Source organism: Pan paniscus, chromosome 21 (genome assembly GCF_029289425.2).
Source record: "Pan paniscus chromosome 21, NHGRI_mPanPan1-v2.0_pri, whole genome shotgun sequence".
Lineage (NCBI taxonomy): Eukaryota > Metazoa > Chordata > Mammalia > Primates > Hominidae > Pan > Pan paniscus.
Window position 1 is genome coordinate 47,071,855 of NC_073270.2, and position 10,159 is coordinate 47,082,013.

Sequence of the window (10,159 nt, forward strand, 5' to 3'; positions counted from 1 at the left end):
TTGGAAAGTTGATGGGGTGGGGAAATCTGTGACTGTATTCTCTCTCCACCCCCTCCACTCTGACCATTGCTCCTCTCATCAGCTCCCCCTCTTCCTACTCCTTCTTTAACCCTCTTGCCCTGCAAAAACAAAAACAGCTGGAATTTAGTATTTCACACATGCTGGCAATTTAGTGGGGACACATGGAGGTCAAAACGCTGGCACTCTAGGAAGACCCTACTGATCAGGCAGACACTGGGCAACAGGTCATATCACCTGGGACAGGGTCAAGAGTACTGGGCAAAGAGGCAGCCCCAAGGAACGGAGACTTCAAGGTACAGGCAAAACCTTTAAAGATGTGGACATTCACTCACTAATCTTTATCAGAGACCTACTATGTGCCAGATGGTTTTTGTTTGTTTTTTTGAGACGGAGTCTCATTCACTGGAGTGCTGTAGCACCATCTCGGCACACTGCAACCTCCACCTCCAGTTCAAGCAATTCTCCCACCTCAGCCTCCCCAGTAGCTGGGATTACAGGCATGCACCACCACACCTGGCTAATTTTTGTATTTTTGGTACAGACAGGGTTTCACCATCTTGGCCTGGCTGGTCTTGAACTCCTAGCCTCGAGTGATCCACCCGTGTTGGCCTCCCAAACTGTTGGGATTACAGGCGTGAGCCACCGTGCCCGGCCCCAGACTGTTCTTAGGAACTGTCAGTGAAGACAGATCAGATGTCTTGTCCTCACGGGGCCTGCATTCTTTTGGAGGGAGACACACACATACCAGACATCCTCAAGAAGTAAATTAGCACTCAAGGAAGTTGTTAGGGCTACTGGAAAAGATTAGAGCACAGAGAGGTGTCTGGGCATGGTCAGGGTAGACTTCATGGACATTGGTGTGGTCTTGAGGTTAGTGAGGGAGCCAGCCAGGTAGGCATCTAGGGAAAGAAACTTCTGGGCAGAGGAAACAGCCAGTGTGCTTTTTTTTTTTTTTTTTTAAAGAGAGAGTCTTACGCTGTCACTCAGGCTGGTGTGCAGTGGTGTAATCACAGCTCTGCAACCTTGAAATCCTGGGCTCAAGCGATCCTCCCATCTCAGCCTCCCAAAGTGTTGGGATTAAAGACATGAACCACTGCATCTGACCAAGTATACTTTTAAGTGTACTCAATAATTGGTTTCCTTTTCCTCATCTATAACAACAGTTTCTACCTTTTGTCCAGCTCCTGAGAGCCTTGAGTTCTAATCACAACAGCACCTCACTCCCAGTGGCAGCCCTTCCATGCAGCCTCCCCTCTCTAGCCCCACTCTGCCTGTTAGCATCTGCAGCCATGGTGCAGGCCTAGTACATGGATGAGTTCCCAGACTGCTGGAGGCAGCCCCACCACCCCGAGCCCCTGGCCACCCAGTGGGCCAGAAACAGCCATGCTGGCTCAGGGTGCACTACTAAAGCTGGACACTGACAAATAAGAGAATGATCCAGAATTAGAAAAGACTCAAAGAGAGAGAAGCTACTCCTGGATAGACATAATAACCATATGTAAAGATAAATTACCAAATTATGAAGAAAAGATTAAGGTGTTTTATGAGGAGCATTTACACTTGGATGATCGGATCTGTTACATCCCGGGTGGCAGTGGATACTTTTGATATGACAGATAAAGAGGACAAGTGAATCCACATCTTCATGGAGAAAGGAGACATAACTCTCCCCACAGGAATTCGTCACCACCTCACTCTGGATGAAAAGAAGTACGTGAAGGCCATATGGCCATTCAGGGAGACCCAGTGTGGACAGCATACAATGGGCCAGCTGACCATTTCAATGTCCAGGGACAATACATGAAATTTCTGGCACAGACAGCATAGCAGGGCTCCCTGAGAACATGTGCTTTGTGAAGGTCCTAAACATAACCGAGCACAAAATCATTTTTCTCTTTGCTTTTATATGGTAAACTTGTCTTTCCTTTGCAAGATTATTTGATCAGAATGTTTTTTATCTTATTTTTATTTTTTGAGACAGAGTCTCACTCTGCTGCCCAGGCTGGAGTGCAGTGCCGTGATTCCAGCTCGCTGCAATCTCCACTTCCCAGGCTCAAGTGGTTCTCATGCCTCAGCCTCCTGAGTAGCTTGTATACAGGTGCACATCATCACACCCGGCTAATAGAAACAGGGTTTCAACATGTTGGCCAGGCTGGTCTCAAACACCTGGCCTCAAGTGATCTGCCTGACTCAGCCTCTCAGTGTTGGGATTACAGGCATGAGCCACCGTGCCTGGCTCAGAATATTTTTTAATGAAAGGAGCAATAAAACTGATTTTTACATGGAAGCAACTGTGGAAATGAAGACAAGTCACCTTCGTTTTGTCTAATGCAATCAAGACTAGTGGTTCAGTAGCCCTGTGTTAGTACATGCACTCATCTTTAGTCCAAATGAGAGTTTCATCTCCCAAAATGTATCTCCTTAGATGTTCTATCCGGACATGATATTGTGCCTGCCTTGTAACAAGGTGCAATGGTAGATAACCAGATAGAAGACACTTTTTTTCTCCCAAAATTATACACTGAGGTGGGGAATTATACACATAGAGGGAAGAGCTCTTATGTTAGGCGACACATTCTGAGTTGCTTATGCCACTTTCTTGTTCAAAATAAAGTCATTGCTGGGCGCGGTGGCTCACGCCTGTAGTCCCAGCACTTTGGGAGGTTGAGGCGGGCAGATCACGAAGTCAGGAGATTGAGACCATCCTGGCTAACATGGTGAAACTCCGTCTCTACTAAAGATACAAAAAATTAGCCGGGCTTGGTGGTGGGCGCCTGTAGTCCCAGCTACTCGGGAGGCTGGGGCAGGAGAATGGCGTGAACCCGGGAGGTGGAGCTTGCGGTGAGCCGAGATCGCTCTACTGCACTCTATCTAGCCTGGGCTACAGAGCAAGACTCCATCTCAAAACAAAACAAAACAAAATGACTGCCTCAATTTTATGCTCATGGCTTGGCATTATCTTATATTCAAGTATATATGGTATTTTGCCTAGCTTGTTAAAATCACCAGTTTAGATTCTTTGTGTGACTGTATATGTATGTGATTAATGTGTATATTATCTGTGTTGGTATTTTTTTCAGTGCAAGTTGTCTAGGTTCTTTCACAATCAAGATTTTAACAGAATTAGTATTTTAAAATTTATCAAGAGAATTAGTACGTTATTTTTCTACTCAATTCTAAGACACAATTATGCCTAGTTCGTTATAATCATAGAAAAACCCCAAATAAATTTCATGTTTTAGAAGGTCAGGTTGTTTTCTAAGTATTTTTCTAAAACTGGATGAAAATTTTTCATGTTAAAATTAATTTTTCATTACTTTCACACTGGTCTTGGGGGTCTGTTTCTCACTGCACAGAGGAAAGTCGATCCTTAAATGTTATTATCATGGTGCCTGTGTACATTTTAATCCTGAAATTAATTTTAGGATTAAGGCCAGGTGCAGTGGCTCACATCTGTAATCCCAGCACTTTGGGAGGCTGAGGCGGGTGGATCACATGAGGCCAGGAGTTTGAGACCAGCCTGGCCAACATGGTGAAACCCTGTCTCCACTAAAAACACAAAAAATTAGCCAGGCATGTGGCACACGCTTGTAATCCCAGCTACTCAGGAGGCTGAGGCAGGAGAATCACTTCAACCCAGGAGGCAAAGGTCACAGTGAGCTGAGATCGCTCCACTGCAGTCCAGTCTGGGCAACAGAGTCTCTATCTTTAAAAAAATAAATAAAATTGTAAAAAAGGATTAAAATGTAGACAGGAACCATGATAACATAAATATCATAGGGCTTTCTTCTGTCAAATTTTACTCTGATAAAGTGCTGATCTGATTTTTTTTTTTTATGGATTCATTTCTAAATGGTCATTGTAAAATGCAACTTCCTTCTTCTTGGAGACAGGGTCTTGCTCAGTTGCCCAAGCTGGAGTACAGTGGCATGATCACAGAATCACAGTTCACTGCAGCCTCAACCTCCTGCTCTCAAGCAATCCTCCCACCTCAGTCCCCCAAGTAGCTGAGACTACAGGCACGTGCTACCACACTCAGCTAATTTTTTTTTTTTATTTTTTGTAGAGTCAGGGTCTCACTATGTTGCCCAGGCTGGTCTCAATCTCCTGGGCTCAAGCAATCCTCCTGCCTCAGCCTCCCAAAGTGCTAGGATTACAGGCATGAGCCACCACACCTGGCCAAAGCAGAATATTATAAAATGTAACATAATCACAGGAGTGATATTCCATTACCTTTGCCATATTCTATTGGTTAAAAGCAAGTCACAGGTCCTACCCACACTTCAGAGAAAGGGATGACACAAAGGCATGAACACCAGGAGGCAGAAATGCAGGGGCCACCTTAGAGTCTGTCTGCCACTGAAGACAATAACAATGGATCTGGAATCTGAAAAATGAGTTGGCATCAACAATGTGGACAGAGGGAGGGAAGAACTGTCCAAGCAGAGAAGGGGCAGGACGGTGAAAGCAGATGGTGTGTACAACTTATACAAAGGGCCTAGTCTAGTGACTAGCAATACCGTATCACTCTCCTGCTCAATAATCATTGATAGCTCCCCAGTGCCCATGGTTTTGCCCCATATTCAAGGTTATCTCCTTGCATTCGCTTTGTCTTCAATACCCATGCCTTCACTCACCACTTCCACCCACTTAGACTGCCTATTGCCTCCTATATTTACCCCATCTATATATAGTTCAAGGCCCAGCATAAACTGATATTCTGTAAACAATATTTCTGAATATCTAAGTGGAGGGCACTGTGCCAGATCCTCTTGGAGTTGCAAAGCTTAAGACATGGTCCACATGCCAGATGGAGGGCGGGTGGGGGCAGAAGGTACACCCCAAGAAGAAAAAGGGTAGGAGGTCCCTTTGTTGAGGATCAAACCCATGGGGCAGTTGGGAAATCCTGAAGGGATTTTTAGGCCACAGAAAGCTCCACTTCCTACATTGGTTAATGATCTTTCAGGATTCCTCTCCAGGCTAGAAATTACAAACAAATTCCAAAAAGGCTGCTAAACTGACGTCTTTCCGGGAGTCGGGAACCGCACAGTTGCAATCTAGCCAAGCCGGGTCACTCCTCATCTGGCACAAAAGGTACCTTTAGCAGGAGCTGCGGATGGCAACAGAAGTCTCCTGCCCTCCAGCCTGAGGGTCCCTGATAACATCCAGGACTTGTTCCCATTGGCTGGGAGGAGAGGCCCCCAGTGGCTGTGCACAGTTCTGGCCACATCCTCAGGAGAAGGAAACAAGGAAGGCAAAAGCAACCCAGCCAGGGACACAGAGCAGGAACCTCTCCAGCCGGGGGCGGAGGGGGCTGCTCCCCCAGCTCCATCTCTCACCTAGCCTAGGAAGGAGCTGCGCTTGGACCCGGCAGCCCCGACCTCGCAACCACGTACCTGCCCACTGCTCACTGACATGACTGGGGGTTGAGCAAATGTCTTGAGAGCAAAAGCTCCTGGATTGAAGGAAGTGGGGAGGCCTGGCACCTCCTGGGTCTCTCTTCACACCCCAATTTCCATCTTCTCCAGCATTTACTCCACCTGGAAGGCAGAGGCTTTACCCTCAGCACTCACTACAGCGTCTTCCTTCCCTCTGAGGGCAGGGATTTTATACCCTTCCCACCTCCCAACCTAAACTATCCCCAGGTGGCTCATCCTGGCCTTTGTACAAATGAGTCCCTGCACCTGGATCACTGTGCTCACCTGTCTTCACTTAATTCCAACTTACTTTTCCACTCTCTGGAAAGCATTCTCTGACCCTTCCCACCCCACTATGGGCTCCTGGGCTTGCCCCACCTCAGGTTTCATCATCTTATATTGCAATTCCCCGGTTGCTGGTCTCTTCTTCCCCTCCCCTCCCCATCCTCTAAGACTATGGGGCTCCTGCAGCATCTCTAGTGCCTGGCCCAGGCATGGTGCTCAGGAAGAACACAATCACCCTGTTGTCCTCTGTTCCTCTGCCGGGTTAGGAGAGTCTGGTAGTCACTTTATCTTTTACAGCAGCAGGTCTCAGACTAGAGTGAGCATCAGAATCCACTTGGTGGTGCAGGCAGGGAGGGACTTATTAAAATACAGATTCTGGGCCCTACCCCCAGCGTTTCTGATTCAGTAGGTCTGGGGTAGGGCCTGAGAACTGGTATTTCTAACAAGTTCCCAAGTGCTGCTGCTGGTCCAGGGACCACACTTTAAGAATCACTGTTGGGGCCGGGTGCTGTGGCTCACGCCTGTAATCCCAGCACTTTGGGAAGCCGAGGTGGGTGGATCACTTGAGGTCAGGAGTTCGAGACCAGCTTGGCCAACACGGTGAAACTCCCTCTCTACTCAAAATACGAAAATTAGCCGGGCGTGGTGGCAGGAACCTGTAAACCTGTAATCCCAGCTACTCAGGAGGCTGAGGCAGGAGAATCACTTGAACCTGGGAGGCAGAGGTTGCAGTGAGCCAAGATTGCGTCACTGCACTCCAGCCTGGGTGAAAGAGCGAGACTCCATCTCAAAAAAAAAAAAAAAAAAAGAATCACTGTTAGCCTGGCATGGTGGCTCACGCCTGTAATCCCAGCACCTTTGGGAGGCCAAGGTGGGTGGATCACTTGAGGTCAGGAGTTTGAGATCAGCCTGCCCAACATGGTGAAACCCCGTTTCTACTAAAAATACAAAAATTAGCTAGGCGTGGTGGTGGGCGCCTGTAATCCCAGCTACTTGGGAGGCTGAGGCAGGAGAATTGCTTGAACCTGGGAGGCAGAGGTTGCAGTGAGCCAAGATCACACAAATCCCCATCTCAGGGTGTCAGTTTCTTCACTGGTAAAATGGGATAACTACTGTCCCCACTATCCTGGGTTTTGTGAAAATCCAATGAGATAATGCAAATGAAGAACTCATGCACCCAGTAGGTGCTCAATAAATGTTAGTGATCCCTCCTGGGAGTAGGCAGGAGACATGGCAGGCAGGGAAAGCATGAACAGCAGCAGAGATGGGAAAGGTCCCAAGCAGGTCAGCTGGGCTGGCAGAAGAGCCAAGGCCCAGCACAGCAGCCAGGGAGTGTCCTGTAGAAGTAACTGGGAGCTACGCACAGTTCTGGAGCTGGGCAGTGACAGGTGGAAGCTGAATGTGGCAACATGGGGCAGGAGGCCATTGCCAGCAGCAAGTCCCACGTGCTGGAGACTTGGCTGTTTGGCTAGACATAGGGTTGCCAGATTTAGCAAAGAAGATAAAGTATGCCCAGTTAAATTTGAATCTCAGATGAATAATGAATACTTTCTTTTAGTATAAGTATGTCCCAAATATTGCTTGGGTATACTTATATTAAAAAGCAGTTGCTGTGCATCTGAAATTCAGATTTACATGAGTGTCCTTTATTTTTATTTGCTAAATCTGGCAATCCCAACTAGACACCAGTTGCCTGCCCCCCAGCCCTTAGTCCTGCATGCAGTGGGAGACCCAGCCCCAGGGTCCACTGCCTCCCTTCCCACCTTCAACAAAGCCACCAGGAGTGATTGATGAGCTGCTCCCAGAAGCCAGTATTGCTGCTCTGAGTGATCACAACTACAGGCCTGGGTAAGGGGGCCCTCTCACCTCATGCCAGGTTCACCCAGCAAGAAAGTAGAGGGGCACAGTCACTAACCACTGGGTCTGTAAATTAACAAAGCACATAGGGTGAACGCAATGACTCATGCCTGTGATCCCAGGGCTTTGAGAGGCAGAGACAAGAGGATTGCTTGAGCCCAGGAGTTCGGGACCAGCCTGGGTGACATAGTGAGACACCCATCCCTACAAAAATTTTTTAAAAATTAGCTAGGTGTGGCTGGGCACCGTGGCTCACGCCTGTAATACCAGCACTTTGGGAGGCCCAGGCGGGTGGATCATGAGGTCAAGAGTTCAAGACCAGCCTGGCTAAGATGGCAAAACTCCATCTCTCCTAAAAATACAAAAATTAGCCAGGCATGGTGGCAGGCACCTGTAATCCCAGCTACTCATGAGGCTGAAGCAAATAATCGCTTGAACCTGGGAGGCAGAGGTTGCAATAAGCCGAGATTGTGCCACTACACTCCAGCCTGGGCAACAGAGCGAGACTCTGTCCCTAAAAAAAAAAAAAAAAAAAAAAAAAAAAAAAAAAAGCCAGGTGTGATCATGCATGCCTGTGGTCCCAGCTCCTCGAGAGGCTGAAGTAGGAGAATTGCTTGAGCCCAGGAGGTCAAGGGTGCAGTAAGCCGTGATTGTGCCACTGCACTCCATCCTGGGTGACAGAGCCAGACCCTGTCTAAAACAAAACAAAACAAAAAAACAATAAAACACATAAGCTACCAAATTCTGTAAAGAAGGAAGTACCACCTGCATTCTTGGATTAATGAAGAAACAAACAGCTGCCAGTGATATAGGCTCATCCGATGAGTATACCCAAGCAGAGGAAAAAATGGCCTCCACCTTCAACCCCAGAAATGGGCAAACACAAGTGTCCATGCTGCTTGCACCCTCAGAGAAAGCCCTGGAGATGGTGATGTCAACCACAAGCTAGAGTGGGACAGTCTCTGCCTTATTCAGTTCCATTCAGTGTTAGAACAAGTCATACTAGCAGAGGCTGTTCTATCCGCCTTTCTTCTCCTACCCTCATCACCAAATCCCAGATGATTGAGAGTTCCAGAAACGAGCCTGTCAGAAATGCAATTTTTCTTTTTCTTTCTTTCTTTTTTTTGAGACAATGTCTTGCTCTGTCACCCAGGGTGGAGTACAGAGGTGCCATCTCAGCTCACTGCAACCTCCACCTCCTCGGTTCAAGTGATTCTCCTGCCTCAGCCTCCTGAGTAGCTGAGACTACAGCTGTGCACCACCACGCCTGGCTAATTTTTTTTTTTTTTTTTTGTATTTTTAATAGAGACGGGGGACCGAGCGCAGTGGCTAACGCCTGTAATCCCAACACTTTGGGAGGCTGAGGTGGGTGGATCACGAGGTCAGGAGATCAAGACCATCCTGGCTAACACAGTGAAACCCTGTCTCTACTAAAAATACAAAAAATTAGCTGGGCATGGGGATGGGCCCCTGTAGTCCCAGCTACTCAGGAGGCTGAGGCAGGAGAATGGCGTGAACCCGGGAAGTGGAGCTTGCAGTGAGCAGAGATGGCGCCACTGCACTCCAGCCTGAGTGACAGAGCGAGACTTCATCTCAAAACAAAAACAAAAACAAAAAAACAGAGATGGGGTTTCACCGTGTTGGCCAGGCTGGTCTCCAACTCCTGACCTCAGACGATCCGCCCACCTCTGCCTCCCAAAGTGCTGGGATTGCAGGCGTAAGCCACCTCACCCCAGCCAGAAATGCAATTTCTGCAACAACCTTTATATCAACTTTTTTTCCTCTAACAATGAACAATGAAAACAATTTGTGCTCCATCTTTAAAAATGTGTGACACAAAAATTTTTTAAATAAAAATAAATATGTGATAAACATTCCTGAATGCCTAGTGTGTGCCCTGGCGCTGTGCTCTGCATTTAATTTGGATCAGCAGTTCTCAGCCTTGTTTGTACATTACAACCAACTGGAGAGGTTTTTAAACTCCCAGTATCCGGGGCATCAGTATTCGTCTAGGGCACAGTGATTCTAACACACAGTCAAGGTTGAGAACCACTTATTTAATTCATCCTGTAAATCCTCACAATAGAATCCTGCAAGGTAGCTTTTATCACCACCTTTGCCGATGAAATTGAGGCTCAAAGAGGTAAATTGATTTCGGCATCTGTAGCCCCAACCTGTGACCTCTCCTTCCTTCCTTCTCGGGCTCCCTTCAGGGATTTCCTGATGTTACAGAAAATGGTATGTATGACGCTGCCCTCCTGGCCACCTTGACATAGCTCTGCTCCCAACAGGGCTCTTCTGAGATAGCAGCCAGACACTACCTGGGATCAGGACTGATACTAAATGACTTCTGCCAAAATGAGGACAACTGAGGCCAGTCACTTCCAAACAGGTTCTGTCACCCTGAGTCAGAATAATGGCAGCTACCTCTCCTCCTCACCGCCCAGTCGTTTCTAAGCCTGGCTCGTCGCCGTTGCTGCTCCGCCAAGCCTTTCCTCGGTGCCCTCTCTCTTTTAGAACAAATTACTTCATCTCCAGGCCCTTCTCAGGGCAGCTTCTTTGCAGGGGCCATAGGGCGT

General features: G+C 47.7%; 1 pseudogene; it reads left to right on the plus strand.

Moving 5' to 3' along the window:
* The first annotated feature begins 1,310 nt into the window (after nucleotides 1-1,310).
* LOC100995930 (acireductone dioxygenase-like) lies at nucleotides 1,311-2,320 on the plus strand (annotated as a pseudogene).
* The last annotated feature ends 7,839 nt before the right edge of the window (nucleotides 2,321-10,159 follow it).